The sequence below is a fragment of the Biomphalaria glabrata genome, chromosome 18 (assembly GCF_947242115.1).
Source record: "Biomphalaria glabrata chromosome 18, xgBioGlab47.1, whole genome shotgun sequence".
NCBI lineage: Eukaryota > Metazoa > Mollusca > Gastropoda > Planorbidae > Biomphalaria > Biomphalaria glabrata.
Window position 1 is genome coordinate 17,182,912 of NC_074728.1, and position 15,779 is coordinate 17,198,690.

A 15,779-nucleotide genomic window follows, 5' to 3' on the forward strand; every position below is an offset into this window, starting at 1 on the left:
AAGTTTACTTTAATAATGTTGTTCATAAATTATAATATACACATATAGATCTAAAACTAAATAGATCATGTGGGAAGCGTGGTAAAGAGGCCAAGTGCGCTTGAACTTGGCTTGGCTTAGCTACCTAGAAGGGGGCTCGAGGTGTTTACTGAGAGCCTAAAGGCAGCACGGAAAACCAAATCCTAGATACCCCCTCCCCCCCACTGGTCCATAAATGAGATTGGACCAAAAGCGCTCTGAGCATGCTATAGGCATGAAGTAGCGCTATATAAAAGCTATAATAATAATAATAATAATGTCTATCATTTACAGAAATAAAAAAAACAATGACGTCAACAATTGATGTTGTTTAGCTACAAATATTTCTCCATTTTAAAGTCAGATCTTCATGGAACCAAGGAACCAGCTTGGACGCTAGTCTCAAAAACGGCTCTAACGATTTTCCTAGAAATGTAATAGTTGATGTATATTGGTGAGAAAAGAATTGCTAGCTCGTTGGCGACACGAAGAAAACTCTAGTTTAACTGTAATAATTTTTTTCAATTAATAAATGAAATATATTTAAATTTTGCTATAAATTACAGTAAAATACACGTGTAGTCAGCCGTAATGTATCGATAACTGAGTTGTTACTTAAATATAAAAGTTTATTGATAGATTATCTAAGCTTTGTTTATATTTGTACGTAACAATATAAAAATTATATAGATTATGTCTAGATTCCAGATCTAGAAGTATATCTAGCTCTAGATTAAATCATAAGAGTTCTAAATAAATAAAAAACTAGATCTAGTTCTAGATGTCTATATGATGAAAGTACCAATAAAGATTTACTCAATTATGCAATGCCCGCTTGGCCGAATTGTTAGCATCGATAGCTCAATGAGCTAAGGCTATTAAATCACTTCGACATCCGGTTAGATCTACATCTTTTGTAAGTTAATATTTATCATATATTTTATTTTATGTTCAGTTGTTCAATGGAATCATTGTCTTTTTTTTTATATTTTAAATTATTTTTCTTGTTTGATTAGACTTAACTGAAAAGAAAAGCATGAGATTTAAAAACTAGATCTAGAAATTTATTAGCAAGTAATTACAAATCACAATATAAAATATAGATTATATACGGGAGAGAACCGCACAATTACTGACTTATATCTCAATACTGCAATATTTATCTTCTTTTCTATCTATACTATAAAGCAGAAAGTAAGGCGTATGTATGTCCCGAATAGAAATCAAAACCGTTTGACCAATCTTGATGAAACTTGCATGGCTACCTGGTGATATGACAGAGTTGATTAGAAGCTTCGTAAAATTCAATGACCATCATTGTATTACTATGGATGGCTAACTGGTGATATGAAAGATTTGATTTGAAGCTTCATAAAATTCAATGACCATCATTGTATTACTGTGGATGGCTAGCTGGTGATATGACAGATTTGATTTGAAGCTTCGTAAAATTCAATGACCATCATTGTATTACTGTGGATAGCTACCTGGTGATATGACAGATTTGATTTGAAGCTTCGTAAAATTCAATGACCATCATTGTATTACTGTGGATGGCTACCAGATGATATGACAGATTTGATTTGAAGCTTCGTAAAATTCAATGACCATCATTGTATTACTGTGGATGGCTACCTGGTGGTCTCACATATGCAAGAACTTTCATCACGATGATTCCAGGCACGAAAAATAAAACTCTGGTGAGCCTCGCTTCAGTTTCCTAGATGTCATCAAATGAGACCTTTGAACAGTAGACATCGATGTCGACTGCTGGGAAGACATGGCCCTAGACAGCACTATGTGGAGTGCGAAGGTGTGAAAGAAAGCTGTGTAGCATTGGCTTTATCTCTGAAAGAAAATCCTAACAAAAATGGCTGGGTCATCTGCCACCTTTACCTGTGTTATGTATTGACGGTATCGTGTGACCAGAATAGGGCTCTGCCATCTATGTATAGAAAATTATTAGTAAAGAGTTTTAAAAGTGGTGTATGGTGTATTAATGTGCAAAAATTAATTTAAAACAAGAAACGGTGAGTTTTTAGAAGAAAAATGTAATTGCTGCATGCGAACTTTAAAATAAAATTAAAATATCAAATACCATGCGGACTGATGGTTGGTTAGAGAAACAGTAAGAAAGACCACACAAAACTGATAGCGGCTTATCCGCCCTTCTGTGATGTCGTGAAATGAAGTGATCACAGATTTTGTATAACCCAAAAATGTTTAGTTTTTTTTTTCCCTTTTTCTCGTATTGCAGAAGTATAGAATATCGATAATAGCACTACATTAGTAGAAAGGGCATACTATCCATACTATCTAGCTTACTGTCACTACAATATTGAGTATTAGACAGTATTCATTTCTAAACAACTGATATTGCAATGTTGTCAACCAGTTGTAGATTACATGCTTATTGGGTGTATATATATATATATATATATATATATATATATATATATATATATATATATATATATATATATGACCTATCCATGGACCTCACTTGATTAGACTATGTGTAGAAATTGACTTTGATTTAGGAAATAGTTAAGTAATTTTGCGTAAAAGGTATTTCTAAAAGACATGTGCCTACAAGATGTTTGATAGAAAGCTGACTGTTGAAAAACAATGACACTAAAAGTGACTATATAGTAAATCAGGAGTATTAGCAAGAATTGTAACATGTCATAATAGTCGGCAGTGGTGAGCAATAAGTATTGTAGCGTTATCTTTCACATTACTTTCGGATTTTGTTTTCAATGTATTTGCTGAGACAATAAGCACGGACACAGGGCTTTGTTTTTTGTGCTTCTTTTGTTCCTTAAACAAAGTCCTATTGACGTATATGGTACAACTCAAAAGTGTATACACGTTTGTTATTTAATTTTTATATTAACTCAATGAACAGAAAAGCCAAAGAAAAATATGTTAAAAGCTGATTTTTTTATGTGATTTAAATAGACATTTTATTACATTTTCTGCTTTTTCATCTGAATTTTCATGACTGTTAGCTTTAAACTATTTTGGTACAACTTATTTTTTTTTAATTTTATTAACTAAATGACGTTTACATGTACCTTTGATAAAACAGTTAAGCAATTAAAAATAAGCATTTTTTTTTGCGGGGAGTAGTAGTCACGTATATGAATTATATAAATGAGGACATGTTTATATGAATGAAGGAATTAGTAAGAAAGACTTGCGTGAGTTGGTTTACAGTTTAGAGCTCGAACACCAATCCCACTTTACGTTTTGTTTCGGTTAAAAAAAAAAAAGAAAAACTAATTTTTCCGTAATAAATTGACAAGCCAACTAATATTAGTAAAATAATCAAAACGTCTACTATTTTGTTTGGTTTATTACATCATATCATATTTTTACAGGCCATATTTACATCTTTCGATACTAATAATAATATAAAGGCTTGTCTTTAAGTCCGAAGATTAATGAGACACGTAGTAGTCCCCGTGGATTGTGTTTACTATCTTTAATGTTTAAACCTATACTGTGCTCGTCGACTTTATATGTTCAAAAATACTTGAAATATAAAAACTATTACAAAGTCAACTATTTAACGCTTAAAAAAGCAACAATAAAACAAAGCATTTGCACAAAGCTTATATCAACTGTGATGTGATAACATTACAAACATAAACACTAAAGCTAACTTGACAAACCAATCTACAAATATTTTGAACAGGTAGGTCTTAATGTTCTTCTTGAATGGTGAGAAGCATGTTGTCTGTCTGAGATCAATGGGGAGTGAGTTTCATACCTTTTTTCCGTGCACTGAAAAAAGCCGCAAACTGTAGCTTTGTAGTTGAGTTAGTCCCCTTTATACTTTGTATAGAGAATTAGGGCTTCGCTTAAAAGTTTGAAACAAAAAATATATAGCTATGATGTCTTCTATTTTCATAAGCACTTTCCTTTCACTGGTTAGTTAAATGGCTTGATGAGTATTTTTTTTTATTTTACTTTTTTTCTTTCAGATTGTTTAAGATGAGACCAAGTCATCGATTAAGAAACAATGTGAACACTTATAGAAGCCTATTTAAGAGTACATACTCTGATTTCTGTAACAATAAGGAAAAAGAAAGTGTCACTATAAACTGCTAAATTAATTAATTTATGTTTAGATGCATACATTGCTTTACTCCTTCAATGTATTTAGAAAGTATTTGTTAGTTTAATATTTAATTCCATGGATCTTTTAAATTTAACTCTTATAAATTTAACTTTGTTAAATATTTCATTTTTTAATGAAACAGCTAGAAGAGATAAAAGGGAAATGTCCACAAGAAGAAACTATTTGTATCCAGACAATTTCAATGTTACTAAAATTTTGAATTTTTTACTAGATGAACGGAGAAAAGAGACTAGTTCTTTCAGTCAAGTGACAGAAATAACAAGTTGGTATCGAGAGTCTCATGAAATCACATTCAGTACAAGACAAAGAGAAAGTCTTATAAACTTCACATCAGTAAAATCCTCTGTGCTTAATTTGTTCAAGCAAACATTCCTCAATGCAACTAAACGGAGAACAATGATATCACAAGGAGAGTTTATATCGAAAGTGTTCACTAAATTTAATGAAGGGAAATATTTATCAGCCAAGAAACGGAAATTCGAGGATACAAATTATATATTGCCACTAACTAGCGCTATAGGCCAAGACAAGAATACAATGAGGATAAGTTTTTCTCTTTTTTTAATAGGTATGTATGTACAGCATTTAATGATGGCTTCGTTCTCTGTATTTTATCTTGGTAAATTACAGGGGGAAACCATCTTTACCAGTGACAAGCAGTTAAGTTACCTGTTTTCTGATAAACAACTCTATGCAAATGAAACAATACCAGTTTTTAATCCATGTCAAACATACGTCTCTTACATTATGTCGTCATCCAGACTTCTGCGAAACTTGAAATATTACGTCAACCCAACTTTGGCTATACTTGGTATGAGTCAGAACATTCTGTGTATCGTAGTGCTAAAAAAAGATGGCTTCTCAAAGACATCAAACTTGAATCTGTTGTCAGTTATCGTGGCCGGAAGTTTTCAGCAGCTGCTCTCTATAAACGTTGCAGAGATCGTGGAAATGTTCTCAGGAGTTGCCATGTATGAGGAAGTAGCATCCTTCGTTTGTGTTAAAAAGAAAAACCTCGTCTTGCAAGTATTTAAACATATCTTTCTACTGCTCGGGACTTGGGGTCAATACGTGTTCTCCACGACATTCTTACTGATAACTATCGAAAGATTCCTGGCTGTGTTTCTACCTTTAACATTTAAGAAGTATGTTAATAAGAAATCAATTGTATCTTGTCTGTGCATAGTATTTCTTATATGGTTGCCATTCGCTTTATATAAGATATCATGCCTTTTCAATTTTGAAATCTTGCTTACTTTACGTACAAATTTACGGAAATCTGAAAAGTTTTGGCTAGAGTTTTTTTATAATTATTCTACGATATTTGCTTTAACAATATTTGTTGTAAGCAAATGTATTCCCGTGGTTTTTGCTTTGGTTGGAAGTGTTGTGATTGGAATCAGAATTAAAATCATATTAAACAAACGTTCCAAGTTAACAAACGTATCGAATTCACTGACCTGGTCAAGCCAAACCACCAAGGTTCTTCTGGCAACATGTTTGTTATTCTGTATATCTGATTCACTGCAGTACATCCTCTCGTATATAGCGGTTTTCCATATCAAAGATTTAGATATCGGGTTCCTTCTTCACTCTGAGTTTATTTCTTTCTCTTTTCTCCTGACATCTTGTAATACATTCTTTGTATTTATCTCTACAAACAGAAGACTACTTGGACACTTTAAGCAGCTCGTTCAATCTCTTCATTTAAAATTTAAATTTATTGCAATTAATTTTAAATAGCTGGCTGTAATTACAAACCATATATAAAATAAATCTGTCAGTCTGTCTGTCTGGCATGATGACTTATACAAGCTATTTCTCCCACACCCAATCTCGGATCAAGATCAAATTTTGCACAATTATTTCTTTTTCCATACAGCACAATAATATATTTAAAAAAATACCCAATTTTTAATTTACGATTGGTAATTAACTATTTTGTTGGGCATCTTGAACAAGGGAAATAAATAGCACTTGGTTGATATTTTGGTATAAGTTGAGTAGTCCCCCTTTATATTTTGTAGGTCGCCTCTTTAAAGTTTGAAGCTTACAAAAGATTACAATAAAACCTTACATTTTTCATTACCGATTCGTTGGAAGAGTGAATAGTGTACTGGCTTGAGAAGATTAAGGAGGCTTTAGCCCTCGAGTTTTAATTCAGGTTGTTCACCTTTTTGTTTATAAATGTATTTAAAAAGCGATCACGTAATATTCATACAGATATACTCTAATTTCTTCTCCCAAGCCTTTCCAATCAGTCCAAACAACTGATAGGATCATTGCGTTTTGAGAAAGCTAAAAAGCATAAAACTGCGCTTAGCAACGACGATTGGTAAAAATATTTGTAATCGCGCAGATTTATTATTGTTAGTATAGATCTATTACAAATTTAAATACATGACAGATCAAAACTAATTGATGCCTTTACGCTTAATGTAATTTTTTTATATTTAATTATTTAAAAAAATCATTTTCTTAATTGAGTTACTTGGATATAGAGCATGTGAATTTTTCTTTAAGTACCAGTTGGATATTATCCGCGGGTTTTAATTTTCGTATCACTGATCTAGTTCATGAAAGATGTGTTATATTTTTAATCACTTTTAACACTGTAAATCGATTTTTGAAATTAGGCAACTGATTCTTTGTTCTGGATTCAAATAATCTCTAAACTATCTTTTAACGTTACTTAATATGGCCCTCACAACTGCACTTTTTATTTCTATATTGCTTTATTTTTTTGCTTTAACTTAACAGGATTTTACAAATCTGAAACTTCTGATATTTTCTTGTAATCAATACGTAATTTTATATTATTTGCTATTATTTAACATTATGTAGCATTATGCTTTACTTTTATTAAATTACCACCTGAACAAAATAAACTCCACACAACTACCCCTTTGCAGACATTGCGCCCACCCCTTTGAAACCGTAAACCATATCCTCTTTGAATGCCCCTCCCTAATCCACCTTAGGCAGACCCTACTTCCACTACAGCCCAACATAACCAACACCCTGTACGGCAGTGCTGAACAACTGAAGAAAACAGCACACTTTTTTTCCTTGGCACAGTCTGCAAAAGAGCTCACAGGTCAGCAGCAATAAAGCTGGTTAGAAGAAGAAGAAGAAGAAGAATGCTTTACTTTCGATAGCTTTTAGTTATTTAATAATTGTTTGGGTTAATAGAAGACGCCAATAGTCCTTTCTTAATGTCGAATTATTTGAGTAAATATTTGAATACTAGTCGACCGGCGGCGTAGCATTAGGCCACTGCAAACTATGTTACCACAGTGGGTCCCACACTTTCATAAGACCCGCGCTCATTCTCTATGTATAAATTAATAAATTAAACCATTTTAAAACTTATAACAGATTTCCTGCGCCTCCTGTCAATTTACCAGAAGTTCCTGGAAATTATCTGAAATTGCAAAATATGCACACAAAAAAAGTCCTGGAAATATCTGGATATTATTAAAATATTTTGAAAATCTCCGAACTACATAGACAAAAATTTTCATTTTGGGGTGTCATTCAATATGGAAAACGCCAAACATACGCGCGATTAAAAAAAACAGCATTAAGCAATACCCGTAATTGTGGAATCTAGTGAAAGAAGCTTCTCGCACCTCAAACTAAAAAAGAATTACTTGAGGTCACCAATTCTCGTAGATAGATTAAAACATTTGCTAATGCTTGCTTTTAAGCGTGATCTATTTAAGACACAATACAGAACTAAGACTTCTTGAGCGCTTCCACCAAAGATGCTTGCGCTCCATCATGGACATACGGTAGCAAGACCGCAGTACAAACAGCGCTGTCCTTGCAAACGCCTGTATGATAGTATAGAGGGACTTCTTATGGTCCGACAGTTACGCTGGGTAGGGCGCGTATCCCATATGGGAGACGAACGTATGCCAAAGGCAGTCTTTTTTGGTGAAAAAAAGTAGCATCTTTGCTAAAAGGTGGTCGACGTAACAGAGACACCCCACGGCAACGCTTCAAAGACCAGCTGAGGCGTCAACTTTCCTTGGCTGACATAGAAGAGAGCACCTGGTTGCATGCGGCCTCAGAACGAGACAGCTGGATGTCACTCAAGAAGGCCGCGGGATACTGAACTCAAATGCCTCGGGCAACATTTCCCTGATCGACTAGCGCTGACCTGTGTCAAGATATAATCTCCCTTGCTCTGGCCAAGCCCTGATCATCTTCCCTTCGCCTTCTTTTACCACCTGGGCAGGAAAACAAAGGGACGCGAGAGACCTGTTTCCTGGTCTCCCAATTCACACCTTTACTCATTGTCTATCCCCGGGAAACTTTTGTCTCGATCAAGCGGGGAATTCTTTCTCAATTGGCGCCAGATAGTCTGCCTGTCGCCCCACAGTTCCTGCTCCACCCCCTCTCAATCTTTAAATGGACAAACCTTTCGGTCCGAGAGTTCATTCTCGATCAAGACCGGATTGGGAGCGGACGTTCTCTTGCTTTGTCATTTTCTTACTTTCACTTTGGATTGGTGCTTTTATCTTTAGACAATCTTCACCGGGTGACTTATCGACCTACCGCTGATACCAGATTTGTTGGCTCCAGATCTGCATATACCAGCCCTACACACACTTAACTCGTGTCCCAATAACAACGCTATCTGAAGACTCAACACTGGCCTCGCTTACATTAGCTGATCCCTGCCCCTACGTAGAGTTGGAGAGCACACGGCCTGGACCCTCTACGCCAGCCCACCAGCAGACAGCCGTCAGCACCTGTCTCCTTAAGGCAGCACCGGACACATAAGCTAAGGAAGATAGCATAATGACAATCAAACCACTTGGATCTCGAATCTAATGATGATATACCTATATATGTAAATAAACTAGATCTCATCCCAATCTATTCATTATCATTACACCATTTATTTCCTCTTTGTGTAATAAACATGTACATATCTATACATATATATATATCATTTGTTGCCTGCTTTTATAACGTTGTGCCTGTTCGTAAATTTGTGCAAATGTGGGTTCTCTATAAAACCCCCTAGATGCATTAAAACGCCCAACTTTTAAACCACCTTGTCACATATTCACATGCAGAACTGATCCCTCAGTGTGTTTGTGTTACTTATTTTAGTTCGTATAGATCATGCTTGATTTAAATGTTTTAAATACAGCAAAACAAGACTTGCATTGGAACTTATTTTATTGGAAATAAGCCTAAGAAGATACTAAAATGAAATTTATTGGAAGACATAGAACTATTTTTTTTAATACAAGAATTCTAAAGACGCTATTTACATTTAGGATTTATTAAGATAGCTTTAATTAAACTATTTATATTATACAAGAGAGGGCCTTCTAGACTACTAATACTCTTCTACCCTACACACAAAGTTGAACTATCCAGCTGAGACGGGTGGGGATTAGGAGGGTCTTGGAAAAGTACCAAACTTAACTGTAACGTAAACACAGTGTAGAAGTGTATATAAAGAGTCTCCAATTCCCTGGACAGAATCAGAATTCTCTGAGACGACATTTGTCACAGAATCTTCGGCTGAGAAGTTTATGAAATAAAAGAACTCTTCCACTTTAATTGAATATTAAGTACTAGTTGACCGGCGGCGTAGCATACGCCCTTATTTTGCATAGCCGGTCTTAGGCCACTGCAATCTATGCGACCGCAGTGGGCCGCCACTTTCAAAGGATCCGCACTTTCATAGTACCTGCGCTAATTCGAGGTGTATAAATTATTAAATTAAACAATTTTTTAACTTAAAACAGATTTACCGCGCCCCCATGTCGATTTACCAGGAGGTCATCAATTCTCAAAGATAGATTGAAACATTTGGTAATTCTTGCTATTTAGCGGGATCTATGTAATAAAAAGAATTATTATGATATACTGTATGACTTTGCTATACGCATGGCTTGTAATTAATTATGTACATAGTAAAGAATGCATAAAATGCAAAGACGAATTTGTTTTCTAATACAAACTCTTAAATTTGACTTATTGTCCGCTTCCCTATCCAAACTTGACCCCGCGAAATCCGTTTTGAATGGAAGTCAGGACTGAGTTCTGGTCAGCCTGAGCCTCCTGTTTACTGTAGAGGAGAAGGGGGCAATTCAGGTTGTTGATTTAACAATCTTTTTTTAAAAAAACTGACATATTTCTTTGTATAATTTGGATCTAAACTGAGATTCATTATCAGAGAGTATCTGTTCCGGGAATCCTATTCTAGTAAAAATAGCACTTAGAACTTCTATTACTACTATTGTTGTTGTATTAGGTAGTGGTATAGCTTCCGGCCATCTTGTTGCCAAATCAACCAACGTTAAAATGAATCTATTCTTCCGATCTGTCATTTGGAGTGGTCCTATGATATCAATAGCAACTTTAGCAAATGGAGTGGAAATAATATTCATGCGCCCTAGTTCTACCTTTCCAGCTTTTCCTGGGTATCTACCTCTTTGACAAAGGTCACAACATTTAATGTATGTTTTTATATCTTTATCTACCCCAGGCCAAAAGAAATGCGAATATACCCGATACCTGGTTCTAATTATAGACATATGTCCAGCTAAAGGTGTAGAGTGTGCTATTTCTAATATTAGTTCACGTCTATTCGTAGGATTACAAGTTGTCGTTCTATTACCCCAGGGGTATCTTTTCTCTCAAATTCTTTGTAAAGTAGACCTTCTTCTATTATAAATGATACCAATCCCTTTTTCTTATCTTCGACCGTTCCTGCTTTCGCGTTTTCCCATAATCTAACTAACGAACTATTATTTCTTTGATCCTCTCTAAAATCACTGTCCAATTCCATCCACTTGCTTAAACCAATCCTGTCATTATCTTCCGATTTGACCCTATTGTCTTCTGCTTTCGCCATTGCCCTACTAACAGCATTCCCATATAAAAATGCTTTAGCCTGATCAACATTTCCAATAATAATATCTGCTATTGGGTCCTTGAACATGGCCGCTACAAAGACTCCTTTTAAAAATGTAGTATCAATGTATATCCAAGCAAGTGGATACTAAAAGTTTGTCCATCATTTAACTTTAATGTAGAACATCTAAAGGGCAAACTAAATGTAATTGCTGACTTTCTATCTATACTAACAGAATAGACCAACATGACATTGATTACAGATAACTGACATTTAATATTTATTCATTTCAAAGTTATTTGTTTGCTAGGATTGGGGATATGTAATTAACCGCCTTTTACAAAAGGTAGAATATATGTTTGCACACTATTTTTTGTTTACATGTTGATATATATACATATTGTTACGTGCGCATCTTAGTGTGAATGTGAAATGGTGCGATTGCGTGTTGAAAGGAGAGAAGAACCGAAATGGAGGACTATGAACAAGAAAGTGTTTTCAGTGTTAATAAAGATTAAAGTATTTATAAACTGTGATTTGTCGTTTACATGTCTAAAGAGTCTCATCCAATATGAAAACGTAACAAGTGGCGCCCAACGCAAAGGTAAAACCCACGTATCCCTCTATACACAGGGGATCTCCTGTCAGCAGACAGTAGAGATAGTAAAGTCTAGATCTAGAGACAGGAGAACATTCGATTCGATATTATTAGTAATCGACTATGGCGGACAAGGCTGAGGTAGCAGCGTTGAAGGAAGAGGGAAGGTTGTTGGAGCTTGAAGGGGCAGAACTAAGAAAATACGTTCAAGAAAGGTTGATGGAGAGGGAGAGATTAGCGATGGAAAGGGAAAAAGAAAAGGAGAGATTAGCGATGGAAAGAGACAAAGAAAAGGAGAGATTAGCAATGGAAAGAGACAAAGAAAAGGAGAGATTAGCGATGGAAAGAGAAAAAAAAATGGAGAGATTAGCGATGGAAAGAGACAAAGAAAAGGAGAGATTAGATAAGGAGGACAAAAGAGAAAGGGAAAAAGAAAAGGAGAGATTAGCGATGGAAAGAGACAAAGAAAAGGAGAGATTAGATAAGGAGGACAAAAGAGAAAGAGAAAAGGATAAGGAGATAGTAGCAATTGAAAGGGAAAAGAAAAATGAATTGGTCGCCATTGAAAGAGAAAGATTAGCATTTAAAAAAGAGACAGCAGAGAAAAAGTTAAAAACAGACCAAGGAAAAGAGAATGATAAAAGAAAGAGTGAATCTACAGGGAATAAACTGGCAAAATATAAAGGTTTGATATTCAACGAAGACAAAATGGACATAGACATTTTTTTGAAGAAGTTCGAAATAGAAATGAGAGAACTGGAGTACCCTGAAGACAAATGGACATTCTTATTGTCGAGATCATTTACAGCGGAGGTGCCTTCAAAAATATGTATGAACCAGAGTAACTACAGCATTGTGAAAGAACAACTACTTCGAACTTTCGGGAAAACAGAAGCTTTCTATCGCCAACAGTTTGTTAATTGTGAATTAGAACCAGAGGATGACCCGCAGACATTTATGGACAGAATGAGCAGCCATTTCGATAACTGGATAGAAACCGCTGAGGTAGAAAAAACCTTTGACAGTCTTAAGACATTTCTCATGCTGGACAAAGTGATGTACGAGTGTCAGGAGGAATTAAAAATATTTCTGTTGGAGAGGAAACCGAAATCCATAGAAGACATAGTAAGACTATTAAGGGCTTATAAAGTGGCACATCCCGAGAAGAAATTATCTAGAGGCAGTGATATAGAAGAAATAGTTGCCTTTAACAGAACATGTGAGACACAGAATAACTCTCACAGAACAAGGGAGACACATGATAGACAGTATAGAAGTGGTACATATGAAAGACAAAATGATAGCCGCAACGAAGATATCAAGGAAACAGACAGGAAAGAAAGACCTGGGAGAAAGGTAGAATAGAGCAAGGCTTATCATTGTCATCTGATACTGGAACAGTGGAGATTTTTCAGACATTCGTAGGGAACAAGGCAGCCAAGACCATCAGGGATACTGGGAGCACTATTATTGGAGTGAATAAGAATTTAGTGGAAGACCATGAATATACAGGCGAATCTAGGAAGTGTGTTATGTTTAATGGGAATATTGTACAATTACCGATTGCTAAAGTTAGTATAGACACACCGTATGTTAAGGGGACAGTGGAAGCTTGTGTTGTAGATCAGGGTGAGATAGATTTAATTATTGGGAATATCCATGGGGTGAAAATATGTTCAGTAAAGGAGATTGAGAATTGGAAGAAATATTATGGGATAAAGTCTACGCGAGGTAGAAATGGGGATGTGGAAGAAGACATAAGATCTCATACATCAGATGACATGGGTAGCAGAGAGCACGAGAAGAAAGAATTAACAGATAAGGTAGAAAGCGATGCAATAGGAATGGGTCCAAATCAAAGTAAAGTAAGGCAATCAGTGGTACAGGGAAAGCGATTTAAACCCGCATATAGACGTACAAGTACATACATCTTATGCTTTAATTGTGGGAGAAGGGGGCATATTAGAAGACAGTGTCAACAATTAATTAGAATTAAGGATTCAAGGTACAATAGTGAAGAGGCGTATACGAGAAAAGAGAGGGATATTAGCAGCCTAGAAAACAGTACAGCTAGATCATTAGGTAGTAGGATCACAATGGGACATCATTGCAAAGGAGGGAAGCGGAAAGGATGGCATGTCAATAATGTTAGAATTATATAGATATGATTAGAAAAGGTGGGAATGATGGACATTAATTATTGTTCTATTCTACAATGAATAAATATATGTGTAATGAATTGAATATTGTTGTTACAATATGCATGGAGCAAGATAGACTTTGTTTGTTAACTATTTGATTGCGACTGGAATGATGGTGTTTTGTACAGGCATACGATTATGAGTGGGGAGTTGTATTAATAGAAATATGATTACTTATAGGTATATGTTAACAGAAGTGGTTTCAATTGCTCATAATAACAGTTATTATTGTGATGAATATAATTGTTATTCCATGTTGGCATTGTATTGGTATTAACATGACATTGTGTTTGATTTTGTGTAGTTATTACATTATGGTTTTATATGTTACCGATTTGTTTTAACTTGGAATAGTCTGATAATATATTCAGTGATTTGTATTTTGGACGTTCGATGTGCATCGAACTTGTTAAACAGGGGGGGTGTTACGTGCGCATCTTAGTGTGAATGTGAAATGGTGCGATTGCGTGTTGAAAGGAGAGAAGAACCGAAATGGAGGACTATGAACAAGAAAGTGTTTTCAGTGTTAATAAAGATTAAAGTATTTATAAACTGTGATTTGTCGTTTACATGTCTAAAGAGTCTCATCCAATATGAAAACGTAACACACACACATATATATATATATATATATATATATATATATATATATATATATATATATATATATATATATATATATATATATATATATATATATATATATATATATATATACATATAATTATTATTGCCTAGCAGGTTGTGTATAGTATTGACATTTCATGTGGATACACCGTTTTTTTTTTGTGTTTTTTTTTACAAACTGTAGGCTATGTTTTAGTACCAAGATTACTTTTGTTTGCATGTTGATATATGTACGTTTGGAAAATCTATTTATTGGAAGTTTGTCTGTTTTAAATTAACCCAGAAACAGACAAAAATTAGAGGGGGGAGAAATGTCAGGACTGAGTTCTGGTCAGCCTGGGTTTCCTGTTTACTGTAGAGGAGAAGGGGGGCAATTCAGGTTGTTGATTTCAAAACTGTTATTGTTTTTGGGTTGTTTTTATTTGGTGAGATTTTTTGTTGAACATAATGTAACTCATGATAAGGAGAGTGTTTTTTGTTCCTAGCCCAGGACAGTTGGAATTTTCGGATATATATAGTCTAAGTGTGGACTCTAACTATTTTTCTATATTATAGTGCAAATAATGTAATTAAACATGTTATAAGTCGGTAAAGTGGCATTCTGAATCTTATTTTGTCGTTGTATGCGTCATTATGGTATTGCCCAGGACTTGAGTACATTTAGCATGACACATACATATATTAGAGAGAAAATGAGTCTTGACAATGGGGCCTCACAATGTCTTGTAATTTAGTGTTTGTAAACTGTTTGATATGTTTCAGATTTCCTTCAGAGTTGACGATAGTTTACTTCCTAGTCCAAGCCTCCCGCAAGACGAAGGGGGATGGGAGCGGGCATGAATTGACAGTCCAGAGCGCAGCCATCCGTGGCGACGTGTGTTCTCACCCCCCCCCTCTCTTATTATTCATTTTTTAGAGAAGAAGAAAATTATATATATAGATATTACTAGGCAACTAAAATTAACTGTATAAATAGACGTAAGTTTCATGTTTTTCTGTTAGACTAAATTATATGGCAAATTTTTGTTTATATCCTCATTCTTAAAAGGAATAATAAATAGAATTATTCAGTAAAAAATAATCACTAAGTTTTTTTTTTATTTTTAATAGTTTTGAAAGTCTCACTGATAAGATTACAAAGAGAGATTGTGTTTTTGCAAATGTACATAAGCTACACTATGTGTCAGTCCATCTCTTCTAATTGTTTAGAAATGAGTGTAAAAATGTAGGCTTCGATATTTTTAGCTTGAATTTTAGAAGTTACAAACTTCAAACAACTAATATATTGCCTCTTCCATAAAA